We start from the raw sequence: 24,614 nt of genomic DNA on the forward strand, positions 1-24,614 counted from the left end.
CGTAGCTCTAAAGTAGCTCTAAGGAGATTGTGCTTTCAGCAGAAGCATTTCTGCTTGCTCGATTGGAACAAATTCCCCTCTCTTGCTCCTGCATGCTGCTTTGGGGCTCTCTTGACCCCGCCAGAGCACATCTGGAGGTTTCAAAGGGTGTGTGTGATGGAAGCTCTATTGCACTAGTGCTGGGAACAAGGTACAGTGGTACCTCAGGTTACATACGCTTCAGGTTACATGCGCTTCAGGTTACAGACGCTGCTAACCCAGAAATAGTGCTTCAGGTTAAGAACTTTGCTTCAGGATGAGAACAGAAATCGTGCTCCGGCGGCGTGGCAGCAGCAGGAGGCCCCATTAGCTAAAGTGGTGCTTCAGGTTAAGAACAGTTTCAGGAATGAATTAAGTACTTAACCCGAGGTACCACTGTAGTTGAAAGACTCTCTCAAGGCAAATCTTTTAAAATGTAGTACCGACAACTGTGAAACACTGGCCTGCGAGCGCTCCAATTGGAGAACAGCCTTTACCAAAGGTGTCATGGGCTTTGAAGATGCTCAAACTCAGGAGGAAAGGGAGAAATGTGCTAAGAGGAAGACACACTTGGTAAACCCTCACCATGTTCAACTCCTGCCCGGAAACCTATGTCCCCACTGTGGAAGGACGTGTGGATCCAGAATTGGTCTCCACAGTCACTTACTGTTAAAACCGTGTTTATGGAAGACAATCTTACTCAGTTACAAGTGATCGCCAAAGAAGAAAGAAGAAGTTGAATCAAGCCATATAGGTTCACTCATCTAGGTACACCACTCAGTTTCTCTACATAGAGTGTAGATTGAAAGCTGTAAACTCAGTTTTTCCAAATAATGTATGTGTGGAATGTTCCTGCTCAAAACTTTTGGATTTCAGGTGATGTGAAGCAACACAGACACACCATCTTGTGAGCGACACCTGATGTATCCCATTCAGAAGTGGAAGCCATCATTTGATGTTGCAAGTGATAAATAGGTTTGTGAAACTACACCAGGAGGAAATGTCAGTGCTGTGACATGTGGCAGCCACCTACACTAGAAACTTTTCTCATGCTCTGTAATTATCACACATTGTTGGGACAATTGATTTCAGTTTTAGAAAGCTACTGTTTACTTCTGCAGAGAAGAAGAAGAAGAAGAAGAAGAAGAAGAAGAAGAAGAAGAGGAGGAGGAGGAGTTTGGATTTGATATCCCGCTTTATCACTACCCTAAGGAGTCTCAAAGCGGCTAACAATCTCCTTTCCCTTCCTCCACCACAACAAACACTCTGTGAGGTGAGTGAGGCTGAGAGACTTCAGAGAAGTGTGACTAGCCCAAGATCACCCAGCAGCTGCATGTGGAGGAGCGGGGAAGCGAACCCAGATCACCAGATTACAAGTCCACCGCTCTTAACCACTAACACCACACTAGCTTTCAGTATGGTGGCTCTCATTACAGTAACCAAAAGGATATTACCAAAAGGATTTGTTAATGCCACAACCCGCCTTTTAACAAGGACAGGTAGTGTGGTGAACATACATTGAAGGGAAGAGTCTCAAACAAAGATTTGAGACTCTGTACTGCATTTGCAGCAGCTTCGCACTCCTGTGTCATAGCATAGATGTCTATGCTATCTTGGTCCTGTCTGCAGAATGGAAAATGGCAGGATCCCCAAGGACATGCTCTATGGGCACCAGGCCCCCTGGCAGACCAAATCTGTGTCACAAAGATGTCTGCAAACATTACACGAAGGCTGGCAACATCGACCGTGTAGCCCTTGCAGTTGATCACAACACCTGGAGACAGACAGTCAGGTTGTGCATCTGCAGCAATGATCAGAGGAGGAATGGAAGGAAGGAAGAACTGGAAGGAGTGCAGAGAGAAGAAACGCCTTCATCTGCCCCAGCTGCAACAAAACATGTCTCTCCTGTTATCAGTCTCTACAGCCACAGCAGGCACTGCAACCCCACAATGGTTTGACTTTACCTCTGAGACAGACTGATGCTAACAGCAAGTGGTCTTTTGAATATAGAGCAAGTCAATCCATTGCAAGTGGAAGAGAATGTTGGGCTTTGGGAATCCAGCTGCCTCTTCAGACTTGGCTTTGGGAGCACAGACCCTTCTAGAGACAGCAAGACAGCAAGAAATATATCTATGCCTGCACACATAATTCACACATAATTTTTGTTTAAGGTTTCTGGCATAATTTTGGCCAAAATACATAAATGTGAGTGGTTGCTTAGGCATTGGTTATGACTATCTGTCCCCACGCCCAGGGACAGAACTGACTTCCGGATTCCAGCAAAAGCCAATAAGGGAAAACAATATTGGGGAGAGCATGGAGCCGGGCACCAGACCCTCATCGCCCCTCCCCCCACATGCTCCCGGGGGCTTGCGTGGCCCTAAGCCCCATTCAGGGGTACGGACAAAAGAATGGCAAGCCCCTAGATTCCTTTAACGGAATTCCCTTGCAGCAGCAGCATTGGAGGGGCAGGCACCGCCAATCCTTACCCCTCCACCAACCAATTTTAACCAATGCCTAACCGCAATCTTACAAGTTGTGACGATTTGCTACACAGTAGGCAAAAACCAAATGGCACCAGCCAATCAGCCAAATGGACAAAATTCTTACCAGGCCCCTGTCCCAAAAGCAGACGACCCCATGACAGGCATAGCAAGGTCAACACAATAGCCCAAGATTAGGGAGGGTGGGCGGGTGATCCGATGCATGCAGCAAAAGAGCCCGGTCAGTGCTGCGTGACTTGATTTTATAACCTTTGGTCCGTCCCCCTAAATGGCAACACCAAAATTTGCCCAGTAACCCAACTGCCCAATCACTGTGGATGGTCATCCATACTAACCTGCCCAGCAACAGAGGGGTGGCCTGTCAGACCCCACCGCAACATGTGCTCTCTATAAAGGAGAACACACTTCCCCAAAATTTATCCGCCCTGGGAGTCAGTTTGACTCCCAAAACAGTTCGAGAACCAAGGCACGGCTTCTTATTGGCTGCAGGAAGCTCCTGCAGCCAATCGGAAGCCACGGAAGCCATGCCAGATGTTCGGCTTCCAAAAAACGTTCGCAAACTGGAACAATTGCTTCCAGGTTTGCGGCATTCAGGAGCCGATTTGTTCGGCATCTAAGCTGTTTGGGAACCAAGGTTCCACTATAGTAGGAAAAGTATAGCACACATAGTGCATTGTAGGAGAGATGGTGGTGTGTAGTTTAATTCTCTGCATAGATTCCCATGTAACCTTTTGCATGCTGCTTCCCTAGAAGTCGCCTCAGTTTCCGACTCATGAATATAATAGCAATAATTAGGAATGAAAGCATTTGTGATGGTAATCACGCATTTCACTGAATAATTATTACTGCTTTGGCTGTGGCTCTTGAGTAAAACACTGATTAACACACACTGTGCCTAAGGGAGCCAGGCCTATCAGAGGGAGCATTTAGTAAACAGATATTGTATGTTTCCTGATTCTTCCAATATTACAAAACTACTCATGATCCTCAATGGGTCAGTCAACCAAAAGACCTCTTCATAAGACCAAGGTCTTGTTCACATGTGTGTATACACTATTTGATCACTGCGACTTAATGCGATGGATTGCATGTGTGAATGGTGAAAGGTCACAGAACAGAGCCTGCATCTTGCATCATCTCCAAAGTAATGCTTTTCAGTGGAGCTGGTTCCGCACATTCAGCTGTACATCATCAAATCCATCTCAATCTAGCCTAGGTTGTTAGAATAAAAATGGGCCAGTGTTCAACAGGGTTCCTTGGTCAGCAGGATAGTGAACCGGGCCCTTTTTATACCCTGAACAGCAGCAGAGTAAATAAGGCTTGGTTTTGTTGATTATTTATGAAGTGTAAGACAAGGCAAGACACAGTGATAACAGCAAGAATCTGTATTGAACAAACAGAACTGGAAAACAGGGGCAAAGCAACTGCTTATATACATTTCTGAAGGCCTGGGCCACTCCCACTCCCAACGTGATTGGCTGTCCAAACTTCTAAGCTGCGAATCATAAGTCAGAATTTAAGGGCCAATGGCAGAGGCCCAAATCCTGAAATGTTCTGTGATTGGATATCATGAATCAGAACACAGGCTCAGATTCCTTAGTCCAGGGGCTCCAGACTCAAGCTCAGGCAAAAACAGACCACTGAATACATAACAATTCAATTCAATTCAAGTTGCAACTTGTTAAATTGACATTTAATTTTATTTATTCCCTCTTTTGCTCTTATAGCAAAACGATATGCCATGAAAGCTTAACTTAACAGAAAGAGAGACTAAATAAAACTGCTTTAGTCAAAGAAATATCTGTGATGAACTTCATTGTATTTTGAGAGCAAAGAGTCATGCATCTAGGGTCTTTATAGAACAGAATGCAACCATACTAGATCTTTACAGTGGTACCTTGGGTTACAAACACTTCGGGTTACAGACTCAGCTAACCTGGAAGTAATACCTCAGGTTAAGAACTTTACCTCAGGATGAGAACAGAAATCACGCGGTGGCGGCATGGCGGCAGTAGGAGGCCCCATTAGCTAAAGTGGTACCTCAGGTTAAGAATGGTTTCAGATTAAGAATGGACCTCCGGAATGACTTAAGTTCATAACCAGAGGTACCACTGTCCTTGGTTTAGCTCTTAACAGCTAGGAGATTATCTGCAACTATTGCAAATTGAAGGTTTAGAATAGTTAGTTAGGAACATGAAATGAGTATTTTCAATTTTTCAGCATCTTCTCCACATCAGACTGGAACAAAATTGGGGGGAAGGGATTTGCCATGAAGTTTGCAGAACTAATGATCTGCAGACCCAAACATCATGAGACATGCTTTAAGAGACTTAAACAGGATTTTGAAAGGGGAGAAATAATCCTAGCTCCCTAAAAACTAAATAGGATATATAGATGGAGGCAGTGAGTGTTAGAGAAGAAAACAGTACTTTTTGTTATTTTCTAAGGAGACAGAGATAACAGCTGAGATTGCATTTTCAGTGTGACAGATTGCAAAACTTGAGAGAGTACTGTCATTTACTATCAACTCTCAAAGCTGGAAGGTAAACAGAAATGAAAATATTTCTGGGGTTCACTGGAACGCACTGCGAACACTTTGTTCCACCTGCTCTAAACTTATCGCTTCTTATGCTAAGGAAAAAATGGGCAGGATAGTTTAAAACAATGGCAACAACAGCAGGATAACTTCAGCTGTATCTTTCCACTAAAGGGCACAAGGCATGGAACCAATAATGGCCCTGAGGACACAACATTCACCCTCAACTTGGGTTCAGATCCGTGACTTAGCTATTTTCCTGTTGGATGGCCTCAGGCAAATTGCTGCTTTAGGCCATTCCTCTGCAGAGCAGGAAAACAGTGACAGAGTTATTGGCTATCAGGTAAGATAAAGACCAGCACTGAAGACATGTCCAAGTGCTGCATTGTTAACAAAGCCTGGTTCTTGCTCACACTCTGCAATTAAATTCTTTTTACACAGTGTACAAGCGCTTTGCAATGTTAATATCCAAGATGAGTCCATGATCCATTGAGCCTACTATCTAGGGATGTGGGTGGTGCTGTGGTCTAAACCACTAAGCCCCTTGGGCTTGCCAATTGGAAGGTTGGTGGTTCAAATCCCTGCAACGAAGTGAGCTCCCATTGCTCTGTCCCAGCTCCTGCCAACCTAGCAGTTCAAAAGCACACCAGTACGAGTAGATAAATACGTACCGCTGCGGCGGGAAGGTAAACAGCATTTCTGTGTGCTCTGGTTTCCGTTACGGTGCCCCATTGCGCAAGAAGCAGTTTAGTCCTGCTGGCTACATGACCTGGAAAGCTGTCTGTGGACAAATGCTGGCTCCCTCGGCCTGAAAGCCAGATTAGCACGGCAACCCCATAGTCGCCTTTGACTGGACTAAACCATCCAGGGTCCTTTACCTTTTTACCTTACCATCTAACACAAAGGCCAAGAAGAGCTCACAATGGATCACTCTGGCCTAGGGGACGTTACAGACTGGTGCTTTGGGATACACACAAGACTTTCCAGTTCCTTCTCCATTTGGCACAATCCCTACGCATCCAGTCCGTCTACACACCAGCAACTGTTCAGCATGAAAAGAAAGATTGCATACCCTCCAGATGTCCCTATTTTCCAGGGACAGTCCCGAAAATACAGAAGCCACCCCATTTGATCTCAGAATGTCCCGGCTTCTCTTTTTCCTCCCCTCTATATCTTGGAGAACAATTAAAAGTGGTTGTGTGTGTGTGTAGGTGCAAGAAACTGAGTTCTGTTTATACTGAAAATAAAATTCCTGAAAGCGTACGAAGCCCTTCCTATAATTTTGAAGGGAAATGTCACTGCAATGCTTCAGCTGCCAGCCATTTTTAAGGAAACATGTGGAGTGTTTATTCCTTTATTGTAAATGGAGGCTTACACTGTCTACTGAGAAGTACCGTATTTTTCGCCCCATAGGACGCACTGCCCTATAGGACGCACCTAGGTTTTTTTTTTGGGGGGGGAAATAAAGAAAAAAAATTATTTCCCCCCCAGGCACAGGGCTGGTGCGGGGGAAGCCCGAGCTTCCCCCGACCCCAGCCCCCAGAACAGCCTGCTATCCGCAAGCCTAGGGAGCTGCGCCAGTCTCCCCAGGCTTGCGGAGAGCTGCGCGAAGCTCGGGTGCGCTCTTCAGCGCGCCCGAGGCTTCGGAATGCAGGCAGCTCTGCGCAACCTTTTGGGGCCTGGCGCGCCTTCCCACTGGGCTCCCGAGGGTTGCGCAGAACTGCGCGGAGCCCGGGAGCACAGGCAGCTCTGCGCAACCTTCCGGAGCCCTGCGCGGCTTCGCGCCAGGCTCCCGAGGGTTGCACAGAGCTTCCTGAAGCCTGGAGAGCGAGAGGGGTCGGTGCGCACCGACCCCTCTCGCTCTCCAGGCTTCAGCGAAAGCCTGTATTCACCCCATAGGACGCACACACATTTCCCCTTCATTTTTGGAGGGGAAAAAATGCGTCCTATAGGGCGAAAAATACGGTAAGTCCCACTGTATTCAATAGAGCTTACTCCCAGGTACTGTAACTGGGTAAAGATTGTGCAGTCTTACATTGCAATCCCTAAACATTTTTTCCCTTAGAACTAAGTCTCACTGAGTTCAATAGGATTTACTTTCTGGTATGTTCCTGATCATTCTCACAGTTGCTTCTCCTCCTCCTCCTCCTCCTCCTCCTCCTCCTCCTCCTTCTCCTTCTCCTTCTCCTTCTCCTTCTTCTTCCCTGCCATTTTCCATGACAGGGACTCAAGTTAGCTTACAGCTAAAAACTTTATTTCATTCCCTTCCCTTGTACATTGTGAGGTAATTTTCATTGGATAAATGTTGGAAGGTATGAGATTGTGGTCTCTCAATACTTTTCTCACGAAAATTGTTTCAAATTGGTCTATTCCCAGTCCAACATCACGTTCAATTTTGTCTCTTTTTTATATAAAAAAGACAGGGTTCAACAACTGTGTAGAACATATAATTTAATCTGTATCTCAGACCTAAGATACTTTCCCCCAATTGATTTATCTCTCTCAAAAAGAATTTCCTTGACACATTTATAAGAGATGTGACAGGAGGACTTGCATTCTTATAAAGCCACAACCATTTGGAGTAAAATGTTCAAATCCCAGCAATTGTGTCTTAGTGAATTCCAAAGCCAATTAATTGACCCAAGGGGCAGGTTGCAATCCATATATACAGGGGAAAGACTATAATGTGAAGCACAGTTTCTATTTCCATCCTGCTATTGAATGGAAAGGTGTTTGATTTCTTTATCTTAATGTTATTTACAGTCTTTTGCAGTCCTGCAGTGGAACAATGCTTAAAAGCTGAAGAAAACATTTGTTCCTTTAAGAGATTTAGCATTGTCTGGAGTCCAGCCAACTAGCCATTTAATCCATTTTTCCCTCTCAAGAAGAATAGGCTCTCTGTTCACCTAAAGTTACCAACAAAAAGTGAGGCTCCAGCCTAGCGAGGGCAGCTTGTGATGCCACATGCTCAGAAGTAGTATGTAAACTTTTCCAATGAGATCTTGTTTTTTAACTTCACGGTGCCAATGAACAGGAGTGGCTTGTATACACAGGGAAATACTCTCCCTTATTCTTTATTCCACTCCTCTTGTTTTTCTCCCAGCTGAGCCTTTAACAGCAGGCTGCCTCAAAACAATGAGGAAGGTTGGCTCAAGACATTTTGCTGCCTGAGGCAAAGGACAAAATGGTGCCAAGTCAAGGCGCATATTACCCAAGGTCAACAGGGTTATTTTGGCTTCTGAGGCAGAAAAATAACTCAAATACTTCTCCCCACTACCTGCTGTTAAGAAGGCAACCACAGTTAGTAAGCAACAAAGAATTTGCTACCCTTTCAAGACATTCATCTATACCTTGGTTTTCGAACAACTTAGTTCTCAAACGTTTTGGCTACCGAAAGCCACAAACCCGGAAGTGACTGTTCTGGTTTGTGAACTATTTTTGGAAGTTGGATTGGGCTTCCACACCTTCCAATTGGCTGCAGGAGGAGAAGCCATACTTTGGTTTCCGAACGTTTTGGAAGTCGAACGGACTTCCGGAATGGATTCCGTTCGACTTCCAAGGTATGGAAGCTCCTCTCCACTTCCATCACTGCGTGTAATAGCTTCACTTACTTATATAGAGGGACGCGGGTGGCGCTGTGGGTTAAACCACAAGAGGCTAGGACTTGCCGATCAGAAGGTCGGCGGTTCGAATCCCCACGATGGGGTGAGCTCCCGTTGCTTGGTCCCTGCTCCTGCCAACCTTGCAGTTCGAAAGCACGTCAGAGTGCAAGTAGATAAATAGGTACCACTCCGGCAGGAAGGTAAATGGCGTTTCCGTGCGCTGCTCTGGTTCGCCAGAAGCGGCTTAGTCATGCTGACCACATGACCCGGAAGCTGTACGCCGGCTCCCTCGGCCAATAAAGCGAGATGAGCGCCGCAACCCCAGAGTCGGTCACGACTGGACCTAATGGTCAGGGGTCGCTTTACCTTTACCTTTACTTATATAGATACCACATTATTTCACCTTAGGGTGCATATGATAATTATGTGCCTTAATGACACTTTCCAGGACATGCAAACAAATGATCTATGGTACGCTGTGCTAGGCCAAAGGTTGGGAAGAGGTTTCATTTTTGAAGTGAAGCGACTGTAACTTTAGTCTCAGGATTATATTGTTTTAAGTTGCTTTGTTGGAAGCTTATTTAATAGGAAATTGGGAGGGGAAAAACCCAGTCTACACTGTGATGTTTCTTCCTTGTCACAACATGATACATTACAGGTTTCCAAGCCTGCTATTTCTTGCGCTGAAATGTGTGACACAAGGGCAAAGAGGCGGTAGATTCTGTTTTTAAAAATGATTATTTTGTTGAATGCTCATTCACTCAGATAATTCCTGTGTTGAAACAGGGTTGCAACTCAGAGAGAGAAAAAGAAAAAGAGCACATATATTTAAATTTCCCACTGCGGATGGGGATGAACGCCCATGTGGAGAATGTTCCGCCTTAACAAGGCACCTGCAGTTTCAAACCCACACCAAATTCTTGTGTGGATAAGCCTGAAAAAAATAAGTGGTACCCAATTCTGCGTTACTGAAAAAGAGGAATTGCAACATAAAGGGGGGGGGAGGGGACCCAGTTTTGCATAAAATTTGCATATGCTAATTTGGTAAATTTATTAATATTTACGAAACTTTACAATGCATATATATATATATATATATATATATATATATATGTATGTATAAACAGTTCCATGTACAGTGGTACCTCAGGTTAAGTACTTAATTCATTCTGGAGGTCCGTTCTTAACCTGAAACTGTTCTTAACCTGAAGCACCACTTTAGCTAATGGGGCCTCCTGCTGCTGCCGCACCGCCACAGCATGATTTCTGTTCTCACCCTGAAGCAAAGTTCTTAACCTGAAGCACTATTTCTGGGTTAGCAGAGTCTGTAACCTGAAGTGTATGTAACCTGAAGCGTATGCAACTCGAGGTACCACTGTATTCTGACAACTGAAACAAAAGCCTGACATAAATCCATCTGGTCAATTTGGGGGTGTGGGGCAAGAGAATACAACATACAAGCGTGAAAAGAATAGAACCACAAGGCAGGCAAATATTGTCTTTTCCATGCCCCACCCAGAGGAGGCAAACCAAAAATACATGCTGATAACAAGGACGTTTTTTTAAGTTTTAGAGAGACAATAACCTCTTTCAGACAGTAGAAGTGAAGTTTATTTATCCAGCAAAACTTTGAAATCCAGGGCACCATATTTGGCTTTTCCTTTATAGATGTATTGTAGCACTCAATTCTATAATCAGTGCTATGATCATGAAGCACGATTAGGCCCAAATGTAGTTTTCCAGAAAAGAACTCTGCTGAGTGGAGCTCTAGAAATGGAAACAGCATTGACTTCACAGCTTCTTTGGTTTTCTTAGGAACCTAAAAAGCACAGCAGACCAAGGGGCAAAAAGATGGCATGATGATCTGCATCTCATGGAGGAAAGGGCTTCCCCAGGATGCAACAGCTTTGCCTGTTCAATTTCAGCTTGTTACGCACTAGCTAAAAAGGCACAGGGGCCTTGTAGAAAAACATGACTGCCTGCCCAAACACAGAGAAGGATGAAGGATGCTCTCACTGAGGTTCTCCCACCACCTGACATTAGGCAGGTGGAAACTGGAAATGTAGTGATGTATGGAAGTGAGAGCTGGACCATAAAGAAGGCTGATCGCCGAAGAATTGATGCTTTTGAATTATGGTGCTGGAGGAGACTCTTGAGAGTCCCATGGACTGCAAGAAGATCAAACGCATCCATTCTGAAGGAAATCAGCCCTGAGTGCTCACTGGAAGAACAGATCCTGAAGCTGAGGCTCCAATACTTTGTCCACCTCATGAGAAGACTCCCTGGAAAAGACCCTGATGTTGGGAAAGATGGAGGGCACAAGGAGAAGGGGACGACAGAGGACGAGATGGTTGGACAGTGTTCTTGAAGCTACCAGCATGAGTTTGACCAAACTGCGGGAGGCAGTGGAAGACAGGAGTGCCTGGTGTGCTCTGGTCCATGGGGTCACGAAGAGTCGGACACAACTAAACAACTAAACAACAAAAACAACTGGAAATGGCTTTCTTGGCAATTAAATATGGTAGCCTTCTCGAATTAAGTTCGTAACTAGAGGTATCACTGTACTCTTTTGTAGAATTATGTAAGAGGAGCCTGCTGGAAGGCCCCATCTAGTTCAGCATCCTGTCAGTGCAGTGGCTGAACAGTTTGAATATGGAACTAAAACTGAACTGTAATTTGCAGGAACGTGATTCACAGTTATATAGCAGTACTAAAATAGTAGTATTGAAATACTTCTTAAATTAATTTAATATTAAAATAGGAGATGTAAAAGGTGAGGAAAAAAGGAAGTAAAACCACTCTAAATATACTAGCCCTCAGTGTAAGAAACTGAGATATGAAAGTTAGGAGCTAAATGGCACCTTAAGCCTAGGTTATAGGCGCAACAACAGAATGTCTAGGCGCGCATTTTTATAACAAGAATACAAAGCTGAAAATGAATGAACTGCAGCTAAAGGCTTATATTCATTTTTCACATGGTCTAGTCCTCATCTGAAGACTGCAAAAAACAAAGCCTTACTTCCCCTGCCTGCCCTTCTCCAGTCCTCAGAGAGTGGCTGGAAGTCCCTTCTCCAGTCCTCAGAGAGTGGCTGGAAGTGGGGAGGCAGAAAAAGGTCCATCTTTCCTTCCAGCAGTGGGAGTTTTAATCTGAAATCTTAGGTGCTCAGTACTGCTCCCAGAGCTCAGAAACTGCTCGCATTCATCAAATTACCTGTCACAAAACGTGTGTAGAACAATGGGAGTTTCGAACGCTGCTAGCTCTGAATGGTCGCCAGCTTTCCTGCTGGACTCCTGTGCCTTTAATAGCTGAATGGCAAGCAAAACACAAAAGACGTACACTACAGGTGCAGTCTTACCTGGCGTGGGAATACAATGACAGGTAAAGAATCGCCTTACTGAATTTCTACCTGTCAGGCAACTGTTAAAGGAACTCTGCCAGAACGAAAACAAAGTGCTTGCTTTGCTCTTAATCATCAACTTGCAACCAGGAAAAAGTACGGCTGGGTAATCTGCTCAGATTTTGTTTTCTGCTTTGGTATTCCGGCAGTAAGAAGCTATTCTTTGTTAATTATCACATTGTCTCCGACCATGCAGTTCACTTGCAGGGGTGTACGGTGTTACATTTGTTGTTTGGCTTTTAAAATGTGACAGGTGTGTGGTGTTACGGGAGAAAACCATTGCTGGGTGGGCATTAAGCTGATGTCACTGAGCAGGGAGGAAATAAGAACCGCTAAGGGCATATAGCAGGTCAAGAAAAGAACACAAAATCCTACTTACCAACCACAGGTACCACAAACATCTCTTTAAGCAAAGGGATTTTGGGCTTTGGCAGACATTCCTAATCCATTTAATTGCTTACGACTGCAGTCACTCAGTGTGTAGAGTCTGCCTCATTTTAATTAATTCCTTTTACAGTGGTACCTCTGGATGTGAATGGGATCCGTTCCGGAGCCCCGTTCGCATCCTGAAGCGAACGCAACCCACGTCTACGGATTGTGATTCACCACTTCCGCACATGTGTGTGACATCATTTTTAGCGTCTGCGCATGCGCAAGTGGCGACACCCAGAAGTAACATGTTCCGTTACTTCCAGGTCGCCGCGGAGCGCAACCCGAAAACGCTCAACCCGAAGCTATTTCAACCCGAGGTATGACTGTATTAACTTGCTTCAACCATTTAAAACCAGTTACACCATTAGCCAGCCTGTCATGCAGACTCTCCTAGTGTCCCTATTTTCCCAGGACGGCCCCGGACTTACAGAAGCCATCCCAGTTTCTGATTTGATTCCAGAATGTCCCACTTTTGCTTAGGGCGTTCCTATTTTCATCTAAAAAATGTTGGAGGGAATGGAGTTATGTGACCCCCTGAGCCAAGGAGATAAGTAACTATACCACCTTTAGAAGACATCTGAAGGCAGCTCTGTATAGGGAAGGTTTTTAATTTTAAAAAAGTTTAATGTTTCGTTATGTTTTTATTATGTTGGAAGCTGCCCAGAGTGGCTGAGATAACCCAGTCAGATGGATGGAGTATAAATAATAAAGTTGTTGTTGTTGTAAGAGAGCACAAAATATGGTCTGAAGCTCAACATCAAAAAAACAAAGCTCATGGCCACTGGGCCCATCACCTCCTGGCAAATAGAAGGGGAAGAAATGGAGGCAGTGAGAGATTTTACTTTCTTGGGCTCCATGATCACTGCTGATGGTGACAGCAGTCACAAAATTAAAAGACGCCTGCTTTTTGGGAGAAAAGCAATGACAAACCTAGACAGCATATTAAAAAGTATAGACATCACCTTGCCAACAAAGGTCTGTATAGTAAAAGCTATGGTTTTCCCGGTAGTGATGTATGGAGGTGAGAGCTGGACCATAAAGAAGGCTGATCGCCGAAGAATTGATGCTTTTGAATTATGGTGCTGGAGGAGACTCTTGAGAGTCCCATGGACTGCAAGAAGATCAAACCTCTCCACTCTTAAGGAAATCAGCCCTGAGTGCTCACTGGAAGGACAGATCGTGAAGCTGAGGCTCCAATACTTTGGCCACCTCATAAGAAGAGAAGACTCCCTGGAAAAGACCCTTATGTTGGGAAAGATGGAGGGCACAAGGAGAAGGGGACGACAGAGGACAAGATGGTTGGACAGTGTTCTCGAAGCTACAAACATGAGTCTGACCAAACTGCGGGAGGCAGTGGAAGACAGGAGTGCCTGGCATGCTCTGGTCCAGGGGGTCACGAAGAGAACAACAAAATTTTCATGAGAGAAATGCTGGAGGGTCTGGCCATGCAATTCTTTCTCCAAGCCTCGTGCCTTTAACTACTGCACAGTAACTTCTGCCACCAGTGGGTGTAGGGTTCCCTCAGCACACAGCGATAGGAAAATGCTGCCCCTGTTGTACATCTGCCAGGAGTGTTAAACGTACGGAGCCTTCGCCCAGAAAAAAAACAGTGGCAGACGAAAGGCACCCTCGGATGATTCAAACTTAGAAACATTAAGATTGCAATGTTTAAAGGGCTTGGCTAATCGGTTAAAACTTGTTTAAAAGTCAATCAGAGTCCAACGAATTTGGGCAGTAGATTTATATTTATAGAAATAATTAACTGAAGATAGCATGCCACAAGTTCCTCCTTTCCTCATACAGGTGACATCATTGTGCCTACCTTTTGTATATAAAGTAGAAAGCCTGAAAAGGAAGATTGCTTGTGTACACGTACCTGTGTGTCCTCTGGGTAGCAGGTTCCTATCACACAATTTTTTATTGCGTGTACCATATGGGCATGTCTTTAAGTTAAAATCTTACATTAAAAACCTGACAGTACCAAACTATCGAAGGCTTTTCACCAAAGCCAGACTAAATGTCTTTCCTTCTGCAGTGTCGGATGGCAGGTTGAGAGGAGTTCCCTAACAGGACAGACTTTGCTTGTGTGCTCAAGACTTCGATTCCATAAAATATATTTTGTTGCATTGTGCAAAATATGAGCAAGCCAGGGCTGAACTGATACTATCCTTGCTGGTACCTTTCCCAGGAAAATCAGAGGCTCACTATGACAGGTTCCTATTGGAAGACCGGACAAATGCTAGAACATTAGCAGTGGCAAAGTTTCTATTGGTGGTTGCAAGAACAAATGATCCCTATATTCTAAACAATATGCTTGCTTAACCTGGAGGTAGGCTGTGTGAATTGTGTATTGCTTTGTAATGATTTGTTGGGTCTCTGGACCATAATAAAGATTGATGATTTTTTATTGCAAACAGCATTTTTCTCTGCATGTTGAACCTGAACTGACCCTCCTGTAACTTAAGCCCATTAGATCCAGTCCCGCACTCTGGGGCAACAGAGAATTGCCCCTTGACTGTATTTAAGATTGAACACTAATTTTTCCGTAGCACCTACTTGGCCTATATAGAACTTTTTAAACCCTTCTTTGATTTTGCACACAGATGAACGTTTCTGGAATTTATGACCGTGTGAAATGGAACGGGTGATGCGTGAGTCACAATGGAAACAATTGTCAGCGACGACAGCAACAGATCATTTAGATTTCCCTCCTGCCATAAATTATGGTAGTGGGAAAATTAACTTGTTAAAAGAGAGAGCTCAGTCGGTAGAGCATGAGTCTTTTAATCTGAGGGTTGTGGGTTCAAGTCTCAAACTGGCCAAAAGATACCTGCATTGCAGAGGGTTGGACTAGATGACCCTCGTGATCCCTTCCAACTCTATGATTCTGTGAAAAGGCTGCTTTTTGACTCACCACAGTCTGTAGGAGAATAACAATCACAGATAGTCAGACTAATGTGAAAATCACAGTTGTGATGAAAGCGGGGAATTAGACCATGGGTAGGCAAACTAAGGCCTGGGGGCTGGATCCAGCCCAATCGCCTTCTCAATCCAGCCCTTGGATGGTCTGGGAATCAGTGTGTTTTTACATGAGTAGAATGTATTTTATTTAAAATACATCTCTGGGTGATTTGTAGGGCCTGCCTGGTGTTTTTACATGAGTAGAATGTGTGCTTTTATTTAAAATGCATCCCTGGGTTATTTGTGGGGCATAGGAATTTGTTCTTTTCTCTCCCCCCCCCAAATATAGTCCGGCCTCCCACAAGGTCTGAGGGACAGTGGACCGGCCCCCTGTTGAAAAAGTTTGCTGATGACATGGCTCCCCAAATCAACACAGACTGTAGAAACTTCACACTGGACTTCAAGCATCTGGCATTGTGTGCCTCCCCATTCTTCCTCCAGACTCTGGGTCCTTCGTTTCCTAGTGAGATGCAAAAGCTGCTCTCATCAGAAAAGAGATTTGGTGAGCCATGTCACCAGCTGGTGTTGGTCCACTGTGCTTCATTAAGTCCAGGGTCAACATAGCCGTCTACCAGGAGATTTTGGAGCACTTCATGCTTCCTTCCGCAGATGAGCTTTATGGGGATGCTGATTTCATTTTCCAATAGGACTTTGTCACCTGCCTACACTGCCAAAAATATCAAAACCACAGTAATGCCCATGGGATTACTGTGCTTGATTGGCCAGCAAACCCGCCTGACCTGAACCCCATAGAGAATCTATGGGGCATTGCCAAGAGAAAGATGAGAGACATGAGACCGAGCAATGCAGAAGAGCTGAAGGCTGCTATTGAAGCTTCCTGGTCTTCCATAAAACCTCAGCAGTGCCACAAGCTGATAGCATCCATGCCACGCCACATTGAGGCAGTAATTGATGCAAAAGGGGCCCAAACCAAGTTCTGAGTACATGTGCATGCTTCTACTTCTCAGAGGTCCAATATTGCTCTATTTGCAGTCCTTGTTTTGCTGATTTCATTTAATATTCTAATTTTCTGAGATGGTTAATTTGGGGTTTTCATCAGCTGTATGCCATAAACATCACAATTATAACAAATAAAGGCTTGACATACCTCGCTTTGCATGTCATGAGTCTATCTCATATATTACTTTCACCTTTTAAGTTGCATTACTGAAATAAATGAACTTTTCCACAATATTCTAATTTTCTGAGTTTCACCTGTAAAACAACACAGTGTGTGGACCAGGAGGCTCAGGTTGAGAGATCAAGGGAATTCCTGTGTAAATAGGCAGCGTGAAGCGGCTGCCTCAGGGAAAAGATTTTGGACCAGCATTTGTTGGCGCTAAAGTGCCAAATTTATCACTGTAATTCGCTGTAGTTCCAGTTCTAAGCATTCCTTTGCTCATGCAAGTGTAACCAAGTCACCAGTACCACCTTTGTCTAGGAGGAAGGTATTAGCAGACTCAGGGTCACTCTGAGGTTTGGGGGGGTATACACCTTTTATTTCTAAGGATAAAATCCTAAGGGCAGGTGAACCACAATAAATAATGCAATGAACAACATTCAATGGCTACAGAATGACAGCACACTGGCTACTTTCTAAGGATAAAATCCTAAGGGCAGGTGAACCACACCTTTTTATTTCTTTTATTTTTATTTCTAAGGATAAAATCCTAAGGGCAGGTGAACCACAATAAATAATGCAATGAACAACATTCAATGGCTACAGAATGACAGCACACTGGCTACTTTCCACAACAGACAGTAAAATGTGTTTGAATTGCAATTGTGCTATAACGGGCACGTCCAACAGGTAGATCGTGATCTACTGGTAGATCACTGGATGTCTGTGGTAGATCACAGGTAGATCACTGGCTCTTAACTCTGTGAGTAGATCACAGTCTCTTGGGAGTTGGCCACCCTTGTGCTATAATAAGCACAAGCAATTTCATTGTGGGATTAGGCATTTTATTAAATCTTGGTAAGTTAAAAGCAGCACCCACACACCATTATGGTCAGTTTATCAACACACTTTGCTCCGAAAGCCAGAGCAGGAGATGCTATTCATTTATTTCACAAAATTTATGTACCGCTTGCTTTTAGAAAAACCTCAGAGCAGTTTACAAAATAAAAATAACTGCTAAAAAATTGACAACCATAATTGATAACACGCAGAAGGTTAAAACGGCAATAAAATAGACTAAAACAAATTAAATCTCCTACAAACTTTCTAAACATCTGGGTAGGCATGTTTAAATGCCTTCAGCAGGGACTCAAAAAAGTTTTGCTGGTGCAGAGAAAATTACTGTAAATGCATAGGAAGTGGAAAAGTGATTTCTGCAATGTGCAAGGAAGCCCTCAGGCAGGGAGAAAAGGAGAGTTACAAGTACAGGAAGAGCACTTCTGGATAATATGCATTTAATATTTTCATAACGCTTTAGAGATAGTGTCCAAAAGGACTACAGTGGTACCTCGGGTTAAGAACTTAATTCGTTCCGGAGATCCGTTCTTAACCTGAAACTGTTCTTAACCTGAGGTACCACTTTAGCCACCGGAGGACGATATCTGATCTCATCTTGAAGCAAAGTTCTTAACCCGAGGTACTATTTCTGGGTTAGCAGAGTCTGTAACCTGAAGCATCTGTAACCTGAAGCGTCTATAACCCGAGGGACCACTGTATTCCAATATACGTTGGAGACAATTTATAAAAAGCCAGTTTACACTAAGCTCTGTTTGCCACTTCTGAATAATGTGGGTATGAAATCCAGACTAAGACAAGATTCGCTTAGGAATGGTTTATTGGTGTTGTGCCAAAGACATTGAACAGTTGTATTTACCTCCCTGATCAAATATTTGCTATTCTCTTTTAAAGTGTTCCAGGAACATATGACGTCACTAAACATCTCTCTCACATTTACCTTTGAGTATCTTACAATGCTGGATGTCCAGGACCCACCCAGCTACTATGTACAGTCGTTATTTAAAATAAAAGTGAAGGCACAATAAAAGAGCTTGGTGGCCACTCCCTCCCCACACTGGCGACGTAGCAAGCAAACAGTAGCAGCAATCGTCTGTATTTCCTTAAATAGATATATATATGTATAGGGGCCATTCAGCTAAGCACTTCTTGTCCCTTACTTTTCAGTGGGAAACATCTATAAGTTCCAAGAACGTAAGAACTGACTGAGAGTTCATTTCGCCTGGCATTCAGTGGCTAGCCACATGGTTCCAAATACCTTACAAATAGGCCATAGAAAAGACAACAACCCCATTCTGATATTTATTCCCTGTATCTGGTGTTCAGAGACTATGAAGACAGAGATACCACTTCAGTATCATGCAAAACAGATTTTGATAGATCTGTTTTTCTGTCACAACCCGCACCACCACCCTCCCTTAAAGTGAGTACAGTGGACGCTTCCGTTGCGAACGTGATCTGTGCGGGAGGCACGTTCGCAACCCGCAGAGTTCGCAACCTGCAGCGCCGCGTCTGTGCACGTGCAGGTTGTGATTCGGCGCTTCTGCACATGCGCAAAGTGTGATTTAGCGCTTCTGCGCATGCACGACTGCCAAAACCCGGAAGTAACCCATTCTGGTACTTCTGGGTTTTGGCGCGTCCGTAACCCAAAAAAACACAACCTGAAGCGTCTGTAACCTGAGGCATGACTGTACAGTGGTACCTCAGGTTACATACGCTTCAGGTTACAGACGCTTCAGGTTACAGACTCTGCTAACCCGGAAATAGTGCTTTAGGTTAAGAACTTTGCTTCAGGATGAGTACAGAAATTGTGCTCCGGTGGCGTGGCAGCAGCAGAAGGCTAAAGTGGTGCTTCAGGTTAAGAACAGTTTCAGGTTAAGAACAGACCTCCGGAACGAATTAAGTACTTAACCTGAGATACCACTGTGTTTGATACCATTTAATAGTTCCAGTCTAAGCTGAAACTGATTCCACGATACACCATCAGTTCTGCCAACAACTGCAGTCAAGATCACTCCAAAGTCAAGGCTTCATCCATAGCATGCCCTAGATTTGAGTAGATTGCCAGCTTCCTCTCCTGTTTTCTTTCCTTAGTATCAAAAAGTGGTGCCACCATCGAGAAGGCTCTGCCCTACATCAGGGGCTTCCCCTGTAGACCTCAGAAGGTTGGAGTAGACATCTCACAAGATATGCAGAGCCCAAGCAATATAGGGCTTTGACGGACAAGACCAGCACTTTGAAACTCAGTTCCTTCAGCATTGGTGAAATAAGCTCACTAATATTGGCATTAATTAATGACTCTGAAACAGCTGCAAGTTCCAAGCAAATTTCTAATGTAGTTAGGTAAAGGTAAAGGGACTCCTGACCATTAGGTCCACTCGTGGACGACTCTGGGGTTGCGGCGCTCATCTCGCTTTATTGGCCGAGGGAGCCGGCGTACAGCTTCCGGGTCATGTGGCCAGCATGACTAAGCCGCTTCTGGCGAACCAGAGCAGCGCACGGAAACGCCGTTTACCTTCCCGCCGGAGTGGTACCTATTTATCTACTTGCACTTTGACGTGCTTTTGAACTGCTAGGTTGGCAGGAGCAGGGACCGAGCAACAGGAGCTCACCCCGTCAAGGGGATTCAAACTGCCGACCTTCTGATCGGCAAGCCCTAGGCTCTGTGGTTTAACCCACAGCGCCACCTGCTTCCCTTCTAATGTAGTTAACAAGATATAAAACACTCCTTTCACTTGGTCGCCACAAGGGGACCCTTGAATACCAAGATGGATCCTGAAACTCCTTTCAGGATGCAGTTACCTCACCTTTGGAAGAAGAATGACTTCATCTAGAATGGTCAAGACCTCTGCTCCTGAATCAGAAGCCACCGATCACCATAATCTTGGGCATAACTAGAAAAAATGGCAGGAGGTTCATGACTGTACAAGGTAAAGGTAAAGGGACCCCTGACCATTAGGTCCAGTTGTGGCCGACTCTGGGGTTGCGGCGCTCATCTCGCTTTATTGGCCGAGGGAGCCGCGTCCCTCATGACTCGATACCCCTCCCTTTAAAAATAAAAATAATCAGTAATACTAGGGTTTCTGATTCAGATCAATGATCCAGGAGATTAACTGATTGGTCTGCAGTCAGCATGCCCATATTGTTTATTAAATTCAGACAGCAACACTTTCTTTTTAGAGTTTTGCGAAGTTCTCTAAGATGCACACCAGAGCCACTACAAATGCATGAGTTACAGTATGTAACACACTGTAGCTAATTTTTCGAGGGGACACCTCAAATGTTTAATGCAAACATCTACAAGGCTGTACAGTATGTGCACAAAGTCTCTTTAAATCCCCAATGGAAATAACTGATAGGAAAATAGATACCAGGATTGTCAGACACAGCAACTAACAAGATCAGTGAGTTGAGCACAGCAAAACAGCATTGTGTTCTAGAACAATCATAGCATTAGATTTATAGGCCGCTCCCTCCCAAAACAGAACTGTCCCGAAGGAGAAAGGTGACTGTTTTTCCCCCTGCAACAGAACTAAGAGTCTGGCAACATCTTAAATACTAATACTTTTATTATATACCACATACTTTCATTGGTTTATGTCTAAAGGACAATGCTAGTTCGTGAAAGCTTATGCCATAATAAGTGTGTTTCAGAGCAATCCTAAGTACTGTATAGGAAGCCAGTGGAATTTATGCTAACATAAATTCATCCTATTCCAAACTCTATTCAGGATTGAGACAACTGACAGCTGAGGTGGCTCAAGTCTGGCAGAAAGAAAACAAGCCATTACAATAGAACTTGACTTACAGCACTCTGTTTGCCAATGTAAATTTGGTTAATTTACCAGTTGTGTCTGATTTAGGGCAGGCTCTGTGGGTGGATTTGCCCCTAAACTGCACAGAGCCAACAGGGTGCCAAATTGAGAAGATCCATAATTGAGAAGATCCATTTGGGGGCGCCAAATTTTGGCCTCACACACTCTTGGTTGCCATGTCACATGACTGTGCTAAAAGAGGTTTGGAATACAGTCATAACTTAGAAGTCGAACGGAATCTGTTCTGGAAATCCGTTCGACTTCCAAAACGTTCGGAAACCGAAGCGCGGCTTCTGATTGGCTGCGGAAGCTCCTGCAGCCAATCAGAAGCTGCGTAAGCCCCATCGGACGTTCGGCTTCCAAAAATAGTTCGCAAACCGGAACAGTCACTTCTGGGTTTTTGGTGTTCAGGAACCAAAACGTTCGAGAACTAAGCTGTTCAAAAACCAAGGTATGATTGTAGTTGTAAGTCTCTCCTTGCTCATCCTGCCCCTGCTATACCCCAAACCACACTTTTGGGGGACTTATTCCAGAATAAGTTTCACTGGCTTAAGCTGGCTGAGCCAGTATAGACCTGGCTCAGCTGGGCTGAGCAAGTTCTGCCAATGTGGCCCCAGCTGAGCTCAGCCAGCACCTGATTTAGAATCAGAAGCATGCTATTTTTTCAGACTCTATCATTATTCACTTGCTTCCTTAAAATCCCATTTACACCCCCAGCCACTAGCTTCTTATGCGAGATGTTTTTGCCCACGTTCCCTGCCAAACACACACTCATCAGAGATCCTCATCTGTATACAGTGGTATCTTGGGTTACATACGCTTCAGGTTACATATGCTTCAGGTTACAGGCTCCGCTAACCCAGAAATAGTGCTTCAGGTTAAGAACTTTGCTTCAAGATGAGAACAGAAATCGTGCTCCGGCGGCGCGGCAGCAGCAGGAGGCCCCATTAGCTAAAGTGGTGCTTCAGGTTAAGTTTCAGGTTAAGTACGGACAGTTTCAGGTTAAGTACAGAACAGTTTCAGGTTAAGTATGGACCTCCAGAACAAATTAAGTACTTAACCCGAGGTACCACTGTATCTGTTATCACACACAAGTTTGTAAAGGTGCATTTAATGCATTCACTTCTTTTCAATGGTAAGAAGAATTCTCTTGAATTTCATGGAATTTGAAATCAATAGGCGAAGCCACTTTTCACACAAAACATATCACAAACTTTCGAGAGACATGTGCCAAATATATATTATTTCCCCCCAAGCAATTCCCACCAATTGCTACCCATCCCCGTGCACGTTACAATTTAAAGTCAGGAGTCTGTCAACCTGATATTCAGCTCCAAATTTGGGGCTTAATTTGCAAACCGGTAGAATCACAAAGAGGTCTCCGACAACAGACAGTCTCCCCACTTTAGGAGATCCCACCCCAAGGGTAAATCTGGATTAAATTGCCAAGGAATTGGGGAGAGGAAATATAGGCTGGCACCTGATGCTTTCAACATTGTGTGGGTGCTTCAAAAAGCCTTTCATGCACGAGTAGCCCTGTTCCCACGATAAACACCTGTCGACAGCGCCATTCAACCTCAACCCATCTGTTGAAGAAATGCACAAACGAGAAGTTTTCAAAAGTCTGGAGCCACTGATGGCTAGAGGAACGTACTTGCTGGTTTTAAAGTAGAACCCAAGAGTGCTTCTTGCAGCAACAGGTGAAACTCTTAATAGGTTTCTATCCGAAAGTAGCATCACAGTCCTTCTGCTACAACAGAGAACATTATGCCAGGTGTCTCAGTTTCAAAAGCCTCGCAGGGAAAGTGGCAGAAGTTTTGAAAGAGAGAAGAGCTTCGCTTACCTGCAGCTTCTGCGCTGTTGGGGAAACGGAGTTGGCTCCTGATTAGGATCTCCCATAGCTTAAGCCCGGCTTCTGCATTTGAATGCTAAATATGCCTCCTTTAGCAGGCGGGAGTTTGCATGACCTCCTAATGAGAGACACTGTCGCGAGTGTCATTGGGCACCCAGGAGTCATGTGACGGAAGATGAAAATAAAAGCCTTTAAAGTTTGCATTTAATACTTCCTAGACTCTGTAACCCTTTACCTGCAAGCTAGGAAACCTGCCAAACTTCATTGCTCCTGCAGGATGGAGGGCGGGGGAGGGCAAACAAACCTCCAGCAGCCCACGTGATGGCTTTACTACACAATGGCTATTTCTGTAGCAATCCGAGCAAGGTTCTTGTGACCGTGCCTTTGTGTGTTTTCGGTACTTTGCCCCCTCTGGAAGTCACAAAATCGACAGCTCTCTTCCTGCTGGGTGAATTGAGCTCAGGAACTGCAAACACCACTACTCTTGGCAGCGCTCTATGGAAATAAAAGCTCCCCATGATCTCCTTTCCACCCAAGGGGACACCTGAGCTTACAGGTGTAGCATTGGAGAGCACTGTCAGAAGTCTCTATTGGATATTTCCTTTCCAAAGAATACCACCGCCATTGTTTACATGAGGAGACCCTGGGACAAGAAGTGCCTTTGGGGTGTGTTATTTCTACCAGCAGTAAATAGGGTCGTCAGGTTACCAAAACAAAACAAAACTCCAGCCTGGATTTGTGACTGTTATCAGCAACCCGAGGGGCAGAAAATCATAGTACAGTGGTACCTCTGGTTAAGAACTTAATTCATTCCGGAGGTCCGTTCTTAACCTGAAACTGTTCTTAACCTGAGGTACCACTTTAGCTAATGGGGCATCCCACTGCTGCTGCACCACCGCACGATTTCTGTATTCATCCTGAAGCAAAGTTCTTAACCCGAGGTACTATTTCTGGGTTAGCAGAGTCTGTAACCTGAAGCATATGTAACCTGAAGCATCTGTAACCTGAAGCGTCTGTAACCTGAAGCGTATGTAACCCGAGGTACCACTGTATACACGTAACCACATGTGAATAACTCAAGGGCTGTCACATGGAAGACAGAGCTAGTTTGTTTTCTCCTGCTCCGCAGGGTAGGACTCGAACCAATGGCTTCAAGTTACCAGAAAGGAGATTCCGACTCAACGTCAGGAAAAACTTTCTGACAATAAGGGTTGTTCGATGGTGGAAGGGTCTCCCTCGGGAGGTAGAATCATAGAATCATAGAATCATAGAATCATAGAGTTGGAAGAGACCACAAGGGCCATCGAGTCCAACCCCCTGCCAAGCAGGAAACACCATCAGAGCACTCCTGACATATGGTTGTCAAGCCTCTGCTTAAAGACCTCCAAAGAAGGAGACTCCACCACACTCCTTGGCAGCAAATTCCACTGTCGAACAGCTCTTACTGTCAGGAAGTTCTTCCTAATGTTTAGGTGGAATCTTCTTTCTTGTAGTTTGGATCCATTGCTCCGTGTCCGCTTC

General features: G+C 44.6%; 1 protein-coding gene across 1 annotated transcript in view; it reads right to left on the minus strand.

Moving 5' to 3' along the window:
• C9H4orf19 (chromosome 9 C4orf19 homolog) overlaps window positions 1-23,442 on the minus strand; it is a 60,012-nt gene extending 36,570 nt beyond the window's left edge. Inside the window, exon 1 of the mRNA XM_053404073.1 lies at window positions 23,085-23,442. The gene's annotated coding sequence lies outside the window, so the exon portion shown is untranslated. The remainder of the gene's footprint in view (window positions 1-23,084) is intronic.
• Window positions 23,443-24,614: the final 1,172 nt, after the last annotated feature.

Source organism: Podarcis raffonei, chromosome 9, assembly GCF_027172205.1.
Source record: "Podarcis raffonei isolate rPodRaf1 chromosome 9, rPodRaf1.pri, whole genome shotgun sequence".
Classification (NCBI taxonomy): domain Eukaryota; kingdom Metazoa; phylum Chordata; class Lepidosauria; order Squamata; family Lacertidae; genus Podarcis; species Podarcis raffonei.